The sequence below is a fragment of the Geotrypetes seraphini genome, chromosome 6, assembly GCF_902459505.1.
Source record: "Geotrypetes seraphini chromosome 6, aGeoSer1.1, whole genome shotgun sequence".
In the NCBI taxonomy this organism is placed as follows: Eukaryota; Metazoa; Chordata; class Amphibia; order Gymnophiona; family Dermophiidae; genus Geotrypetes; species Geotrypetes seraphini.
In genome coordinates this window covers 38719756-38738344 of record NC_047089.1, presented here as the reverse complement: position 1 = coordinate 38738344, position 18589 = coordinate 38719756, and the positions used below count along the sequence as shown (strand labels likewise).

Below are 18589 nucleotides of genomic sequence, written 5' to 3'. Positions count from 1 at the left end.
CTCCCAACTGAACCAGAGACCATAACGTGTCTTCAGCCACTTGTACCTTTCCATATATTTACCTACTCTTAGCTCCACACCAGGAAACAAAGAACACCACCTGACCTGACACACACACACAAAAAGAAAACTGCGTAGTGGGAAACATTTTAAAATCAGTAACACAAGCTCATACTGCAGGCGGCCTCCAGAGATCCACAATCATACTAGGACTGGATATGTATCAGGTAGGTGACAGCTTTTATAATACCACCCCAGTTCCTTAGAAGCTAAATAATGATCCACAAAATAATTTTACAAAAGACAAAAACAATCTCTCTTTTTCACACAGCAGTTACAGCGACAAGACAGCCTCAAGAAAGCAATCCATCAACAGAAAAGCGTAACAAGAAGGAAACGGTGCAGTGTCCTGGCAATAGCCATATAGACGTGCTAGTAACTGCAGATAGTGCATGCATACAAATCATTTGTACAGGATTTTATTGCCACAGAGCACAGAGAGGAAGATGACAGCGTGAGTTTTACCATGTCATACACATTCCATCTATCAAAGCTCTTCATCAGGTAAACAGTTATGGCTCAGAAATGGGTACAGGATATTTCTGTCAAGCTGAAAGGCAAGCCACAATGCTTCTCACATAGAAATACACAGATCAAATGATCGTCTCTAAGGCAATATAATGAAAATAATTTTAAACTTGGCTAGTAGGAAGAAGGTTGTAGGTGTGAGTTTTATTATAGATACGGGGTAAGTATTCAGCTGGCAGTTGTGAGCATTTTTTTTTTTTTAGATCCTCACAAGGTCAACTGAAAACTATTAATGTCTAAGTGATGGAAAAGATCACAGAATACCACCCAAGGATCATATAACTATTCTCCTTTGGTTTTTCGGTAGTAGAGGGTATCTATCATTGATCAAAAACCTTCACTGTTGAAAAGAGATGTATATTTTAATTATAATTTACTCCTCAATCTAATCTTCAAAAGCTTAATATCTTTACTTTTGTGTAAAACTTAACACCACTTTTTTTTGTTATTTTTAATTTTATAATTGTGAAAAATCCTAACACCATAGAATAGTATATGACTCAACCATATAGTCTTATAGGTTAAGGGCAATATTCAGCAATTAACTGCCGAAGCATAACTGAATAAAAACAAAAGAATTGCCATACTGGGACAGACCAAAAGGTCCATCAAGCCCAGTATCCTGTTTTCAATAGTGGCCAACCCAGGTACCTAGCTAGATCCCAAGGAATAAGCAGTGGATTTTCCCAAGCCATCTCAATAATGGCCTATGGACTTCTCATTTAAGAAATTATCCATACCTATTTTAAACCCTGCTAAGCTAACTGATTTCACCACAAAGATAGGACTGATTTTATGTGGTCCAATTTTGCTGCTTAACTTAAGCCACCTACAAAACAGCTGGTTTTCAGGTTTGTACTAATATTCAACAATATCAACCAGTTAACTGTTGTTGAATATGAGCAAAAAGCCTCGTACAAGCAATTTAGCCAGTCAGAATAACTAATCCAATAATATTTAGTGATCAGCTAAGAAGTCAAAGCAATAAGAACTTCAATTCCAAATACTAGGAAAAATGATGGAAAAGTAAAAAACAAAAACACATCAAATCCACAATTAATAGGGGGGGGGGGGGTTAAAGGAAGCACCGTCCAATAAGAAAAAATAAATAAATAAAACAAATCTAGAGTGAAACCCAAACCTTCATAGATATCAAAGGCAAGATACCAATGGAGCTCCCTAATTGCTATTATGAAAGCAGACCACCTTGGACTCCATGATTTCCCAACAATGCATCCTGATGGGTACATTGAACGAAGGCAAAAAAATCTTTTTTATACATACAAATCTTTTTTATACATTTCACAAGAAACTCTAGGAAGATTTAAACTCACTTTGAAGAACTCTGGCAAAAAAAATCTTGTCCTTGCATCGTTTCATTTAGCTTTTATTCTCCCATATTCTTCCCGATAGTCTTTCAATTTTTAAACAGTTTAGGAAGCCCATACAACCATCATGTGCAACCAATCATCGAAGCCTCAGTTTTGGTCACTATAGCCCAAATCTCATGAAGGCAACAATACCATAGGCAACAATACAATAGCAAAAAGAATCTACCAATCAGAGGAATTTTTTTCCTCCTTTTCTCTCAAGTTCTCAAGCACTGCTAGACATAGTGAGAGAAACACTGAGGGTAATTCTATAAAGAATGCACCAAGAACATGCGTAAATGATCAGAATGACATTGCATACTATTCTATTCTACAGAATGATGCCTAAATGTGTTAGTACAAAGTTTAAAGATGAGCAATCTAGTCCTCAGCTTCTATACTAGCTCTATGGGTTGGTGTAAGCTAGTTATGCCTAAAATACTCACACACATTATATGCCCTACTACACTACACTTCCCCCTCCCCATTTGCGGTTTCTCCATTTGCGGTTTCATATAATGGTGATTTTTTTTCTGGGGAGGGGGGAAAATTAAAAAAGCAGTCTTAATTTTAAAATAACCCATATTTTTTTCCTCCCTGTCACCTTCCCGGCCTTACCTGGTGGTCTAGAGGGCTTTCGGGGCAGGAGCGATCTTCCTATGCTCCTGCCCCGTGCAGATCGCCATGAGGAAATGGCTGCTGTGAGTTCCCGTAGTCTCTCGAGACTACGTCGGGAACTCCCTACAGCCATTTCCTCATGGCGATCTGCATGGGGCAGGAGCGTAGGAAGATTGCTCCTGCCCCGAAAACCTTCTAGACCAGTGTTCTTCAACCTTTTTACATCCGTGGACCGGCAGAAATAAAAGAATTATTTTGTGGACCGGCAAACTAATAGGACTAAAATTTTAAAACCCCGTTTACGCTCCATCTCCGCGAGCTTGGTCCCCACAAACCATCTGATCCCATCTGCACAAGCCGCAATTATGATTTTATATTGAACGTATTTTATTAAAGTATAAAAAGAAACAATATTCTGAACAATTGTGATTTTATAAATACAAATTACAAAACCCCTGTCTCCCCTCCCCTTCACATATATCCCCTCTACTATCAAGAAAACTGAACAAGCCAAGTTCATAGAAATATCATGCTAACAGAATACTGCAGTCCCCAGTTATGTCTCTAGCAGGATATATATTTCAAATCTGATATATTCTAATCACAAAATAGAAATAAAATTATTTGTTTCTACCTTTTGTTGTCTCTGGTTTCTGCTTTCATCTTCTTTTCACTCTCTTCCTTCCAGCGTCTGCCCTCTCTGTCTCTTCAATCCAGCATCTGCCCCTTCCATCTACTGTCTGACCTCTCCCCCTTCCATATGGTATTTGTCTTCTTTCTATTCCCCTCTCCCCTTTCCATCCAGCCTATGCCCCTCTCTCCTTTTTACACAATTAACTCCAGCTTCACTGCTCTCTTCATTTTTATCTCTCCTACACCAGATCTAGCATCTTTGTCCCTCTCAATTTCTCTGCTGACCTTCCCATCTCATTCCTATCTCTCCCCTTCCCTTCCTCTAATCTTCCTGCAAGCTGTTTCCTTCCTTTTTTCTTCTCCCTTCCCTCCTCCCCCTGTCCAGCAGTAACTCTCTTCCTTTTCCATTCCCTCCTCCCCTCCCAGCAGCATTTCTCTTCTCCCTCCCTCCAGGTCCAGTAGCAGCTGTTCCTTTTCCCCCCTTGCCCAGCAGCTTCCCAGACTCCTTTCCCTCCTCCCCTCCCAGCAGCATCTCTCCTTCTCCCTCTCCAGGTCCAGTAGCAGCTGTCCCTTTTTCCCCCTTACCCAGCAGCTTCCCAGACTCCTTTCCCTCCCCCCTCCCAGCAGCATCTCTCCTTCTCCCTATCCAGGTCCAGTAGCAGCTGTCCCTTTTTCCCCTTGCCCAGCAGCTTCCCAGACTCCTTTCCCTCCTCCCCTCCCAGCAGCATCACTCCTTCTCCCTCTCCAGGTCCAGTAGCAGCTGTCCCTTTTTCCCCCTTACCCAGCAGCTTCCCAGACTCCTTTCCCTCCCCCCCCCCAGCAGCATCTCTCCTTCTCCCTCTCCAGGTCCAGTAGCAGCTGTCCCTTTTTCCCCCTTACCCAGCAGCTTCCCAGACTCCTTTCCCTCCTCCCCTCCCAGCAGCATCACTCCTTCTCCCTCTCCAGGTCCAGTAGCAGCTGTCCCTTTTTCCCCCTTACCCAGCAGCTTCCCAGACTCCTTTCCCTCCCCCCTCCCAGCAGCATCTCTCCTTCTCCCTATCCAGGTCCAGTAGCAGCTGTCCCTTTTTCCCCTTGCCCAGCAGCTTTCCAGACTCCTTTCCCTCCTCCCCTCCCAGCAGCATCTCTCCTTCTCCCTCTCCAGGTCCAGTAGCAGCTGTCCCTTTTTCCCCCTTACCCAGCAGCTTCCCAGACTCCTTTCCCTCCCCCCTCCCAGCAGCATCTCTCCTTCTCCCTATCCAGGTCCAGTAGCAGCTGTCCCTTTTTCCCCTTGCCCAGCAGCTTCCCAGACTCCTTTCCCTCCTCCCCTCCCAGCAGCATCACTCCTTCTCCCTCTCCAGGTCCAGTAGCAGCTGTCCCTTTTTCCCCCTTACCCAGCAGCTTCCCAGACTCCTTTCCCTCCTCCCCTCCCAGCAGCATCACTCCTTCTCCCTCTCCAGGTCCAGTAGCAGCTGTCCCTTTTTCCCCCTTACCCAGCAGCTTCCCAGACTCCTTTCCCTCCCCCCTCCCAGCAGCATCTCTCCTTCTCCCTCTCCAGGTCCAGTAGCAGCTGTCCCTTTTTCCCCCTTACCCAGCAGCTTCCCAGACTCCTTTCCCTCCTCCCCTCCCAGCAGCATCACTCCTTCTCCCTCTCCAGGTCCAGTAGCAGCTGTCCCTTTTTCCCCCTTACCCAGCAGCTTCCCAGCCTCCTTCCCCTCCCCCCTCCCAGCAGCATCTCTCCTTCTCCCTATCCAGGTCCAGTAGCAGCTGTCCCTTTTTCCCCTTGCCCAGCAGCTTTCCAGACTCCTTTCCCTCCTCCCCTCCCAGCAGCATCTCTCCTTCTCCCTCTCCAGGTCCAGTAGCAGCTGTCCCTTTTTCCCCCTTACCCAGCAGCTTCCCAGACTCCTTTCCCCCCCCCCTCCCAGCAGCATCTCTCCTTCTCCCTATCCAGGTCCAGTAGCAGCTGTCCCTTTTTCCCCTTGCCCAGCAGCTTCCCAGACTCCTTTCCCTCCTCCCCTCCCAGCAGCATCACTCCTTCTCCCTCTCCAGGTCCAGTAGCAGCTGTCCCTTTTTCCCCCTTACCCAGCAGCTTCCCAGACTCCTTTCCCTCCCCCCTCCCAGCAGCATCTCTCCTTCTCCCTATCCAGGTCCAGTAGCAGCTGTCCCTTTTTCCCCTTGCCCAGCAGCTTTCCAGACTCCTTTCCCTCCTCCCCTCCCAGCAGCATCTCTCCTTCTCCCTCTCCAGGTCCAGTAGCAGCTGTCCCTTTTTCCCCCTTACCCAGCAGCTTCCCAGACTCCTTTCCCTCCCCCCTCCCAGCAGCATCTCTCCTTCTCCCTATCCAGGTCCAGTAGCAGCTGTCCCTTTTTCCCCTTGCCCAGCAGCTTCCCAGACTCCTTTCCCTCCTCCCCTCCCAGCAGCATCACTCCTTCTCTCTCTCCAGGTCCAGTAGCAGCTGTCCCTTTTTCCCCCTTACCCAGCAGCTTCCCAGACTCCTTTCCCTCCCCCCTCCCAGCAGCATCTCTCCTTCTCCCTATCCAGGTCCAGTAGCAGCTGTCCCTTTTTCCCCTTGCCCAGCAGCTTCCCAGACTCCTTTCCCTCCTCCCCTCCCAGCAGCATCTCTCCTTCTCCCCAGGTCCAGTAGCAGCTGTCCCTTTTTCCCCCTTACCCAGCAGCTTCCCAGACTCCTTTCCCTCCCCCCTCCCAGCAGCATCTCTCCTTCTCCCTATCCAGGTCCAGTAGCAGCTGTCCCTTTTTCCCCTTGCCCAGCAGCTTCCCAGACTCCTTTCCCTCCTCCCCTCCCAGCAGCATCTCTCCTTCTCCCTCTCCAGGTCCAGTAGCAGCTGTCCCTTTTTCCCCCTTACCCAGCAGCTTCCCAGACTCCTTTCCCTCCCCCCTCCCAGCAGCATCTCTCCTTCTTCCTATCCAGGTCCAGTAGCAGCTGTCCCTTTTTTCCCTTGCCCAGCAGCTTCCCAGACTCCTTTCCCTCCTCCCCTCCCAGCAGCATCTCTCCTTCTCCCTCTCCAGGTCCAGTAGCAGCTGTCCCTTTTTTTTTTTTCACCATGCCCAGCAGCTTTCTCCCCTCCCAGCATCTCTCCTTACTTGCCAGCGCTGCGATTCAGTAAGGCAGCCTTGGGTCCTTTGTTGGGTCGCACCGCCTCTGAGGAAAGCGGAAGTTGCATCATCAGAGGCGGCCCGACTCAGCAAAAGCTCCAAGGCTTCCTTCCTGAATCGCTGCGCTTGTAAGGAGAGCCGCTGGGAGGGAAGAAAGCACAGTCTGAGGCTCCCCATTATCTCTCCGGCCCTGCGCTCCTCGATCTTGCCGGTCCTGTGCGGACCGGCAGGAATTTTCTGCGGACCGGCGGTTGAAGAACTGTGCTCTAGACCAGTGGTTCCCAACCCTGTCCTGGAGGAACACCAGGCCAATTGGGTTTTCAGGCTAGCCCTAATGAATATGCATGAAGCAAATTTGCATGCCTATCACTTCCATCATATGCAAATCTCTCTCATGCATATTCATTAGGGCTAGCCTGAAAACCCGATTGGCCTGGTGTTCCTCCAGGACAGGGTTGGGAATCACTGCTCTAGACCACCAGGTAAGGCCGGGAAGGCGGCAGGGAAGTGGGGGTGGGTCAGAGCCGGATAATCGTGGTTTTTCGCCATTCGCGGTCCAGCTCTGCCCGTATCCCCCGCGAATGACGAGGGAGAAGTGTAGTATTCTCTTAAGGAAAGTGAGCACCTACTTTACTTTATAGGAGGGGCGGTCTTCAAATCCATTCCTCAAAATGTTCAACCCAACCTGGTTTTCAGGATTTCCATAATGAACACATATGAGATCTATTTGCATTCATTGTTCCCAATATATGCAAATAGATCTCATACATATTCATTATGGAAACCCTGAAAACCAGGTTGGGTTGGGGATTTTGAAGGCTGGACTTGAGAGCCCCTGCTTTATAGAATAAGTTCTAAATTGGTACTCCTAAATAGGGAGGAGGTAAAATTTAGCTATGACAGGACAAGCACACAAGAGAGGAATGAAGAGATGAAAAATAAAATGAAACAAAGACGAGAAGACAGGAGAGAATAAAGAGAAAATGGAAAGAACTACATTATTGTGATAAACAATATTATAGATCAGAAGCACAATTTTGAACTCAGAAGCTTGACAGACATCAAAACATAAGAATTGCCGCTGCTGGGTCAGACCAATGGTCCATCGTACCCAGAAGTCCGCTCACGCAGCGGCCTTTAGGTCAAAGACCAGTACCCTGATTGAGTCTAGCCTTACCTGCGTACGTTGCGGTTGTCTAATCTTGTCTTGAATCCCTGGAGGGTGCTTTCCCCTATAACAGCTTCTGGAAGAGCGTTCCAGATTTCTACCACTCTCTGGGTGAAGAAGAACTTCCTTACGTTTGTACGGAATCTATCCCCTTTAACTTTAGAGAGTGCCCTTTTGTTCTCTACCTTGGAGAGGGTTAACAACCTGTCTCTTTCTACCAAGTCAATTCTCGCTCGACCCCAATAATTCCGGTGAAATATCAGCCATAAATGATAAACTTGAACAAATTTACCGATGGCTTGACTCAAATAGATTAGCCCTTAACATTAATAAAACAAATACAATGCTTTTTCCCTGGAAAGATTGTCATAAACTCTCTTTCCCAATCACTATTAAGGGAATTCCCTTGAAGTTGATTTATAAAATCAAGATTTTTGGAATTATCTTTGATAATAAATTATCATATCACGACCATGTCAGTCATGTTGTTAAAGCAACTTTCTGTAGACTCCGTCAAATACGTTCAATATCTAAATTCCTATGTTCGAAATCTCTGAATATTCTAATTCATTCTCTGGTTATCTCTAAAATCGACTACTGTAACGCCCTATTCAAAGGTCTAGCGCAAAAAGAAATTAGACATTTACAAATCATTCAGAACGCTTCAATCAAACTTATTACGAAAGCCAAAAAATTTGATCATATTTCTCCCTTACTAAAAAAAGCTCACTGGTTTCCAGTCGCTCACCATATTATGTACAAACTGTGCCTGCTCACTTTTAAATCTTTGATATTTAAAACCCCAGCTTTTATCTATAGAGTTTTAATTCCATATACCTCACCTAGACTTTTGCGTTCAAACGACCAACATTTGTTGGTCATACCCTCTCTTAAAATTATCAATACGAGGCGGCAGTCTATTTTTTCTGCAATGGCTCCCCAATCCTGGAATGCTCTCCCATTATATTTAAGAGAGGAAAAGAATCTTGAAAAATTTAAGAGCAATTTAAAGAGTCTTCTTTTTAAAGATGCATTCAACGATTAATTGAATTGCTTACGGCTCTGATTTTAACCTAGACCATTTTGATATTTGTTATTCCCTTCCCTTTTGTTTTTAACCCTAATTGTACTACTTTATAATTAAATTGTAATTCATTCCCAAGTTTCCTAATGTTTCTACTTGTATTTGTAATTTAATTTATTCTTATGTTTTAGTTGTTTTGTTACTTGTCATTTTAAGTCTGTCTTCCTTTACTCTGTAATTTTTATTAATCTGTACATCGCTTAGAATTCGGATTAAGCGATTAATCAAATGTAATAATAAACTTAAAACTTGATCATGTCCCCTCTCAGTCTCCTCTTTTCAAGGGAGAAGAGGCCCAGTTTCTCTCTCTCTCACTGTACGGCAACTCCTCCAGCCCCACAACCTTTTTAGTTGCTCTTCTCTGGACCCTTTTGAGTAGTACAATGTCCTTCTTCATATACGGCGACCAGTGCTGGACACAGTATTTTAGGTAGGGACGTACCATGGCCCGGTACAGTGGCATGATAACCTTCTCCGATCTGTTCGTGATCCCCTTCTTAATCATTCCTAACATTCTGTTCACCCTTTTTGCCACCGCCACACATTGCACAGACAGCTTCATTGACTTGTCAACCAGTACTTTCCTGAGGGGTCTCTCTGAGTGCTGCACCAGACATCCTGTATTCGTGTATAAGATTTTTGTTACAGACATGCATCACCTTGAACTTATCCACGTTAAACCTCATTTGCCATGTCGCAGCCCATTCCTCAAGCGTGTTTATATCACGTTGCAGGTCTTCGCAATCCTTCAGTGTCTTCACTACTTTGAATAACTTTGCATCGTCTGCAAATTTAATCACCTCGCTCGTCGTACCAATTTCCAGGTCGTTTATAAATATGTTGAAGAGAGCACCGAACCCTGCGGTACTCCACTCGTGACGCTTTTCCAGTCCGAGTGTTGTCCATTTACCCCCCACTCTCTGTTTCCTATCCACTAACCAGTTTTTAATCCACGTGAGTATTTCACCCTCAATTCCATGGCTGGCAATTTTTCAAAGCAGTCGTTCATGTGGGACCTTGTCAAACGCTTTTTGAAAATCCAGATATACAATGTCGACTGGGTCACCCTTGTCTATCTGCTTGTTTACTCCCTCGAAGAAGTGCAGTAAGTTCGTCAAGCAAGATCTTTCTTTGCTAAAGCTGTACTGGCTGGTCTTCATCAGATTGCGTCCGTCAAGGTGATCAATGATGCGGTCCTTTATCAGCGCCTCTACCATCTTTCCCGGTACTGAGGTCAGACTCACAGGGAGAGCTGCCAGTAGGAGCTGGAAAGGGGGAAGGGAGGACTAGGGAACTCAATTCTACCCACTAGCCCTTTAACAGGTAGCAGGCCTCAGTTGGGACCGAATATGTTATTACTGCAGCCAAGAACCCACACTATTTTTATTACACATATTCTTTTTAAAATGCTGCCCCTGCTGCACAGACTGGGAAATGCACATTTTACAAGATGACCTGCACTCAGCAGAGCCTTTTATAAAATACAGGAGAAATTGAGCACACCCTTACCTGGATATCTCATATCCCGCCTTAATATTTTATGTAAAATGGGGCAATGAATATACTTATTTATAGTGATCCGCTTCAGAAGTCAGCTATATTAGGGGAGGGGGGTGAGTCTTGAAGCATTAAGAGAACTCCCACTGAACCTACCAAGAGATTTTTAGAGTAGTTATTTTGTCATCAAAACACTTGCATTAATGAACTGTCCCTGCTAGACACCTCAAAAAATGACTTGTAGAGTACCTTCCAAACAGAAAGCATTTTTAACAGGAAAAATATAAACAGATTGAACTATACAGCTCAAAATGGGAGACAACCTTTGGGAAAATAGGATTCTCGGTTTACATTTTAGTGCAGGAGAATAGAAAATGAACAGTTTTTCTAACTGAATGCAAAATTTGCACCAGCTGACAATGATAGCAGCAAAGTAGAACAAACAGTACATTTGAGAGTGAAAGTTTAATGCCCTTTTTGATAAAAGTATACAGTACACCAAATTACTTTGAAATGGAAAAAAGAACAGCATGGTTCTGATAACATTTCAGTAGTGTGATTAAAAATCTATCTAGATGGCTCACTGATACCAAAGTGACTCAGAGACACATTAAAGCACAAAACTGAAAACAAACAGAAAAAGCGAAACCCAAAGGGCTGGGCTTTGCCCTTACAGCCCTGCATATACATCCCAAGAAGCAGTTACTGAGCTTTTGAAATGTTTATTAAATGGCAGGCATTTGCCTCGCACATGATGTGAACAACTGAAATCTATGTCTCTAGAAAGGGACTCGGGTTCTAAAAAGACAAAGCGGTAAAGTCATCTTCTGAATGTATCAGCACATGCTAGTTTTTTGGGTGTTGTAGATTTGTTTCAAGTACACAGCAAGGTATTAAGGCCTCATCTTCATCCCTCCCCTTTCATCTTATCAATCTATATATACCGTATTTGCCGGCGTATAGGACGACTGGGCGTATAAGACAACCCCCCAACTTTTAGTTAAAAAATAGAGTTTTGTGTTATACTCGCCGTATAAGACTACCCCTTCTTCCGCACACCTTCTCTACCGCCCCGGGTGCAGCACAGCCGGCCAGGTTCCCTTACTTTTGTGGCACTTCCCCGACCAACCGACAACAGCCCCGGTCCGACAAACCTCCCTGCCCTTAACCGCGAATCTAAATTACCTTCTTACAGCTGCTGTAAGAAGGTATTTAGATTCGCGGCTACAGGGCAGGGAGGATTGTCGGACCCGGGCTGTTATCGGTCGGTCGGGGAAGTGCCACAAAAGTAAGGGAACCTGGCCAGCTGTGCTGCAACCAAGGCGGGGTGGCCTCACTGGCCGCCCCTCTCTCTTGGTAGCCACTCGAACCGCGAGGCTACTCTCCTTCTCCTTACCTGCCATGCCTGCAGCACAGAGCCGAACGGAAGTCTTCCCGACGTCAGCGCTGACGTCGGAAGGAGGGAGGGCTTTGTTTAAGCTTTGTTTAAGCCCTCCCTCCCCTCCGACGTCAGCGCTGACGTCGGTAAGACTTCCGTTCGGCTCTGTGCTGCAAGCAGAGAAGGTAGGGAGAAGAAGAGCCGCGCGACTGAGTACATCCAGCCCCGCAAGTAAGGGCATGTAAACTGTACCCGGCGTATAAGACGACCCCCGACTTTGGGGAGGATTTTAAGGTACTGAAAAGTCGTCTTATACGCCGGCAAATACGGTATATAAAATCGGAGGTATGTATGTGTGTATGTATGTGTGTGTGTATGTGCCGCGATCACGCAAAAACGGCTTGACCGATTTGAACGAAACTTGGTATGCTGATCCCTCATTACCTGGGATGATATGTTCTGGGGGTCTCGCAGCCCACCTGCACACGTGGGCGGAGCTACAAACAGAAAATCGGATTTCACCCATTCATGTCAATGGAAAAAATGTAAAAAGCTGCCATTCTCACAGTAATTCCAACTATAAAACACTTTCTATGACACTATAACCACTAGGGACATCGTTTCTATTCTACCACGGACACCATACATATAGAGTTTGTATGTTCTAACTGTGTTTGTAACTGTTTCCTTCATGCACCCCAGTTCGAACCTCAGCAGGCCGCTTTGAAGAGGAGCGGCAGCGGAAGGGAGGAGTCGCTGGCGTGCTCTGCACACTCACGTGCCTCCAGCTAGCGCAGGCGCCGTGAGGACTGGCACAGAAGCACACCTCACGCCACCAGGAATCACGATCTTTCAACAGCGTATGTGCGCTTAGCCTTTTATTATAGGTGATATGTATTTATGTTCTATTGAATGATTATTGGGTGGGTGGATAGAAGGGTGGGTGGGGAAAAAAGGTTGATTATGAGCATGTTAAAATGTGCTTTTATTGTATCATTGTACGTTTCATTTGTTGTATTGCATTGTTGAAGGTATGAAAATCAATAAAGATTTATTTAAAAAAAAGTAATAACCTAGATTCAGATATGGTAGCATTTATGAGATATTAGGAGAATATACAAAAAAAACAAAACCAAAAACAAACACTCTTTGTAAGTTTTTAGTAATTTTTTGTAAACTACTTTGAATCCAGTTGGAGATATAGCGGTATATAAGACATCACTGGCATTAGCATTTAACAGGTCAGCGCTGGCATTTGTCACATTCCAGAAAGACTCAAGATGGCTGCAGCCATGCCTCCAGTGGTCCCAACAGCAAGAGTGCTCCTACAGAAACAGTAGCGAGCCTGGTTCAAAGCCTCACAGATGTACTCAGAATCCGGCTCTCTGCTGCCTTTGCAGAAACCTTGTTGCGGTTGGGACTGCTGAAGTCACAGCTGTTTTGGTGCTCTGCTGCTGGAATTAAGTGAGGGGTATTCTTGTACAGAGAGGGCTGTGGGGAGGGATATGAAATCAGCAGAACAAGCAGTCAGCAGAGAAAATTGAAAGCTGCTGGCCACGACACACCTAGCTGTACAATACTTTATGCCGGGGGGATGGGGAAGAAGGGGGAGGGTGTAAGAAAATATGCTGGAATGAGCGGAGAGGGGGGGGGGGGAAGATGACGTGCAGTCCGGATTCTTGGGCAGTCTGAATGGAACAATTCAGAAAGGATTTCTACTATATAACTATTAATGGCTATTTTTTATTTACATTCATAGCTGGTGAACACTCTTCTTAGTGAAACATTTTAATTTCTGGTAACTAATTTTTTCATGACTCTAGAGCTTCAATAATAATGGAATAAGATTAGCTAAGACCATTACAGGAGTAAACAAAGTCATCTTTATAAGTGTAAAGGGGGTTGGGGACTTTGTATACTAATCAAAGCAGTTTACATAGGGCAATGAAGTATTAAGTGACTTGCTCAGAGACACAAGGAGCTGCAGTGGGAATCAAATTTGCAACCTCAGGATGCCGAGGCAGCTGCTTTAGCATCTAGTCCACTCCTCCATTCATTCAAGACTGTAAGAGAGAGTTGTTTTCACTGGTATTCAGAGAAGTTACTCAGCATTCTGAAAAATAGCAAACTGACTATTCCGGTGAAATTAATGTGGAGCTAAGAGTCAGCAAGTCTGAATTCTTTTTTTTTTTATTTTTTGTAATTCTTTATTCATTTTCAGACTTACAATAAGTGTGACAAATGTCCAAAGAAACTGACAATAAATACATCACTTAATAATCATCAATGGTACAAATCATATGTTCTTATCACCCACCCTTCCCTATCATATAATCAAATACCTTGTACAATATGTAATAGTAAAATTACCCCCCTTTCCCCTGAATTCTTGAAAGCTAGTGAAGAATGGATTTAGCTAAATAAATGTGGTGCCTACAGCCCATCCACATATTACGACTTTTCTTGATCTTTATTTTTTTTTATATCTGTTTATTCCAGTGAGGAACAGGATACAACTAATATACAGCCAGTAAATAAACATTCTCAGCAATACAAAATGCAAAAATACAAACAACAAAATGGAAATACCGAATCAATAAGCATCAATAAAGAAATAACAGCAAGAATCCAAACCAGGTCCCTATAGAAAATTTTCCAATACCTCCCCCCCCCGAACCTATGCAATGGATTAACAGTATGCTTCAAATGGGCATGTGGGAATGTATGCATTGTTGTCGCTCGTAGACTGCTATTTCGACTGCTTATGGCAATCTTTGGCAGCAGTTCCGTGTTCTTATTATCTTTATTTCTGTGCATTTATCTTAACCAACATGGGTAACCACAGAGTTTTATTCAAATTGGAGAGACACTTTAATGATGCTTGTAACTAAAACAATGAAGAGCAACAGCAAATTATTTGAGGACGGCTACCACAGAACGATCTGCAGCAGTGAGTACAGATTAACAGCTGACAAGTACCCAAGCCACTTCAGAAATGCCATGAGTTTCAGCACTGAGCTGTGTCAAAAAGTGATCCGAGCATGCTCTTGCCCAAGTTTTTACAGTATGTTAAGACCGTTTTTACTGCAACCATAAAACAGCCACTTTTCTATTTCTTTGAATTAATGGTCATGCTCTTCTCACCGCTACCCATTCTAATCTAATCTAATCTTCTATTTGTGCATCGCTCATACTTATACAGCTCAAGGCGACTGTAAAGAGAGGTAAGAGGGGAGAGAAGAGGAAGGGAAAGGGAGAGAAGAGAGGGTAAAGGAGAGAGAGGAGGTGGATAAGGAGGAGGGAGAGGAAGGGAAGAGAGGAGGACGGGGAAAGGGAGAAAGGAGAAGGTAAAGGAGGATGAGAACCAGAGGAGGGCATCACCTGAGATTCCACTGTTTTTGAGGCAATGGAGGAGAAGGGTGTGATCGATTGTGTCGAAGGCTGCTAAGAGGTCAAGGGATATGAGGAGAACAGATTTACATTGATCATGGTAATAATAAATGGTAGTGGTGAGATCGATGAGAGATAGTTCCGTAGAATGGTTAATACAGAAGCCTGTTTGATTGGGGTGGAGCGCATTGTTTTTTTCAAAAAAGTCAGATAGTTGCTTAAACACTATTTTTTCAGTTAGTTTGGTAATGAAAGGAAGGTTGTCAATGGGACGGAAGTTGTCGCAGTTGGTTTCATCTAAGCAGATCAGAAAGACTCCTTCCGGCTCGTATTCAGAAAGAAAAACTGAAGAGTGAAGCACAGCCCTCTGGTGGATGAGGAGGTGTTGAAAGCTGGAATAGATTTCTTCTCCATGGCTTGTAAGCATGGGGATATTATCCATCCTTCCAAAATGACATGCCTATTGCACTAGAAAGCAGTTTACTACATAATTAAATACTAAAATAAAAAGTACAGAGTCAGTACATGGGAAAGAAAAACCCCCTCATACCAAAAGTCAAACAAAAACAAAACAGGCCTCAAACGTCTTGTAAACTGTGTCTATATATCATTGATATATAAATTCAGAAATGTATCTGCAATATATTCAGTAAAGAAGCATGATCAAACTTAACAGAACTAAAAATATGCAGTTATAGAAAGGACCCTTGCAATTGACTGATCCTCTTCCCAAGACAAACCAGGAGCAGGCAGCTGGCCACAAATACATGGGGCAGGCCTTTCTTGTACTCTGAGTCCCCGCATACAACTGGCAAAAGGAACAGCACAGTGGAAGTTCCTTGGGAAACATCTTCCTCTGCTGCAAGGACTTGAAGTTTTGGGTTGAACCATTTAAATCTAAGGTGTCCTGCATGAATCAAAATTAGGAATTTGATCCTTAAACAACACTGCTCTTCTCTTTCTGTAAGCCTTGACCTTGAAGAAGAGAGATTAGAAGGGGAAACTGGGTAGCAGCAGGAGAAAGGAGAAATGAACTGGGTAGGGTTACCAGAAGTCTTTTTAGACGACTGTCCAAGGTGCCCAGACAGATTTCCAAAACCCGCCATTCTCTGAGGCCCTCCAGACACGGCCCCAAGCTCAGGGAAGAAGACATGAGGTTCGTGTGGGGGCAGGGCTGGGAGGCTGGGCCAAGTGTCCTCTTTTTTAACGAGGAAATCTGGTAACCCTAGGATTGGAGACTGAGAGGAAGCACTGGCTGGGAGGGAAATTTGATTTGTGCATTGGCATCCTGAGTTATGGGAGAGGTGGATTGCTAAAGAGGGCTTGCTGGAAGAGGAGGGGGGCAGAAGAATTTGAATTTAGCTCATACTTTCATAGAATACTCTGGGTAAGAAGGGTGAGCAAGGTAGCTTTTCTTCCCTCTCACAGTCCCAGATTCTTTTTCCCTTCCCTCCATATCTTCTTTCTCTCTCTCCTCTGTGGCTGTGGATTCAAACCCTGTGCTGCTCCTTGTGACCCTGGGCAAGTCACTTAATCCTCTACTGCCCCAGGTACATTAGAGAGATTGTGAGCCCGCTGGGACAAATAGGGAAAATGTTTGAAGTACCTGTATGTAAACCACTTTTGAGTGTGATTATAAAACTACAGAAAAGGAGGTATACAAGTCCCAATCCCTTTCCCTTCCTCCTCCATTCTGAAGCACCTTTTTCCTTCTGCTTCTCCTCTATGATCCCCAATATCCTTTCTCTCATTATTTCCTATGCAAAGGTGCTGCAGAATTTCTGACTAAGCCGTGCGGTTTTCCAGCTTTTGCTGCACAATCTGACAGTGGTTATAAATACACAAACTGACCTTCACGATCTTCACCTTGGTCAAAACGTTTAAGATTTATTTCTTTCTTTCTTTCAGGCAAAAAGACAGGTCTGAAACATTCTAAACACAGTAGAAACTTTCACAAGAGCAACAAGAAAGAGATCAGAAAGATTAGCCATCAAACCGCTCTGAAAATGGATTAAGGTTGGTTTAGACCTGCACAATACAAGCAGACAAATCCTAGCCAGCTTAATGAGCAAAAATCTGTCAAACTGAAATGCATTCTCAAAGGGACTGAAGCTAATATTACCATGGTTAGCAACAATGGTGCCCAGCAACTGAATTTGTAAAAAAAGGTAAGAGTACATGAGATCTCTCCTTACCCTTCTGTTCATTATAAAAACTTTTGAAAAGTCAGAGGAAATGCTGCCGTCGAGCTATACCGAGTACCATTAGGTCTGAGGAAAAATTTTAAGTAAAATGGTAAAATGAATAGCAGTCTTTAAGAAGCAAAGGAGCAAGAACGTGTTACCAACTTATTGAAGTTTTAGGAGGAAAAAAAAAAAAAAAAAGCAGGCTAGCATGTTAAAGATATCCTGCAGGGAGTAATGCTGATGGAAAATAAACCTACTGATGTGTCAAAGTCAGTGAGTCAGCCCCAGAGAGGCAAATGAAATAAAGCACAAATTTTTACTTAAGAAACATACTAATCATTTATGACTGTTCCACTTTTGATAAACTTTCTGAACCATGCCAAATGCACTAATAGAGCATTTTATAACAATTAGCAACAAGCAATGAATAATTTCTATTAAGCTTTCTTAGTCACTCCCCCAGGGTTGCTACTTATGATAGTGCAAGCTTCCACAGCAACTATACAATAGCACGCCCGTGAGAAAGAATCAAATATCCACCATCAGGGGTTTCTTCTCCACAATCCATCAGGGGCACCACAGGACCCCCACCTACTAAAGGGCAACCGCCACTTGCCTGAAACTAGGAAATTCATTTCCATCAAAAGGTTTTAACCACCCACTCAGTTTTCAGAGAAACTGAAATGGAGTTTCTGGCACTTTCAGATTACAATATTAGCTTTCGCTCCTGCAAAAATCTACTCGGTGCAATCTGTGATTAGGCAAGGATTTTGCAGATTTTCACAGACTGTTCTAGAAGTCAACTTTTACATTAGGAAGGTGCTTTGCTGTAGTAAGCATTGTAAAGAATGTGCCCCCTCCCCAAATCCGCATGAACCATTTGGCCACATATTCTACGATTCAAGAATATTTTTAGCACTCCAACAATCTATGCTATATTTACGACAGAAAAATACAAGAGCTGATCATTACAAAATAAAAATTTCCAACCACAAAACTTTTAGCTCATTTAAATGTATGCTGTTTCAAAGAGTCATAAGAACATAAGCCGTGCCTCTGCTGGGTCAGACCAGAGGTCCATCATGCCCAACAGTCCGCTCATGCGGCGGCCCATCAGGTCCAGGACCTGTATAGTAATCCTCTATCTATACCCTTCTATCCCCTTTTCCTTCAGGAAATTGTCTAATCCCTTCTTGAACCCCCAATACCGTACTCTGTCCTATCACACCCTCTGGAAGCGCATTCCAGATATCCACCACCCTCTGGTTAAAGAAGAACTTCTTAGCTTTGGTTCTGAATCTGTCCCTTCTTAACTTTTCTGAATGCCCTCTCATTTTTGTAGTTTTCGAAAATTTGAAGAATCTGTCCCTCTCTACTTTCTCTATGCCCTTCATGATCTTGTAAGTCTCTATCATGTCCTCTCTAAGTCTCTGCTTTTCTAGGGAAAAGAGCCCCAGTTTCTCTAATCTTTCAGCATATGAAAGGTTTTCCATACCCTTTATCAATCGTGTCACTCTTTTCTGAACCGTCTCGAGTATCGCCCTATCCTTCTTAAGGTACAGTGACCAATATTGGACGCAGTACTCCAG

At 44.0% G+C, this 18589-nt stretch overlaps 1 protein-coding gene and 1 long non-coding RNA gene across 3 annotated transcripts in view; one reads left to right on the top strand and one right to left on the bottom strand.

Moving 5' to 3' along the window:
- DDX10 (DEAD-box helicase 10) overlaps nucleotides 1-18589 on the bottom strand; it is a 306374-nt gene that overhangs the window by 168472 nt on the left and 119313 nt on the right. The window lies entirely within an intron of this gene.
- LOC117362431 lies at nucleotides 99-18136 on the top strand. Of its 2 annotated transcripts, none has more exons than XR_004539885.1 (3): nucleotides 99-227; nucleotides 332-564; nucleotides 16723-18136. It is a non-coding gene; the product is annotated as an uncharacterized LOC117362431 (long non-coding RNA). The 2 variants fall into 2 exon arrangements; XR_004539884.1 differs by lacking the exon at nucleotides 16723-18136 and adding an exon at nucleotides 12127-12185.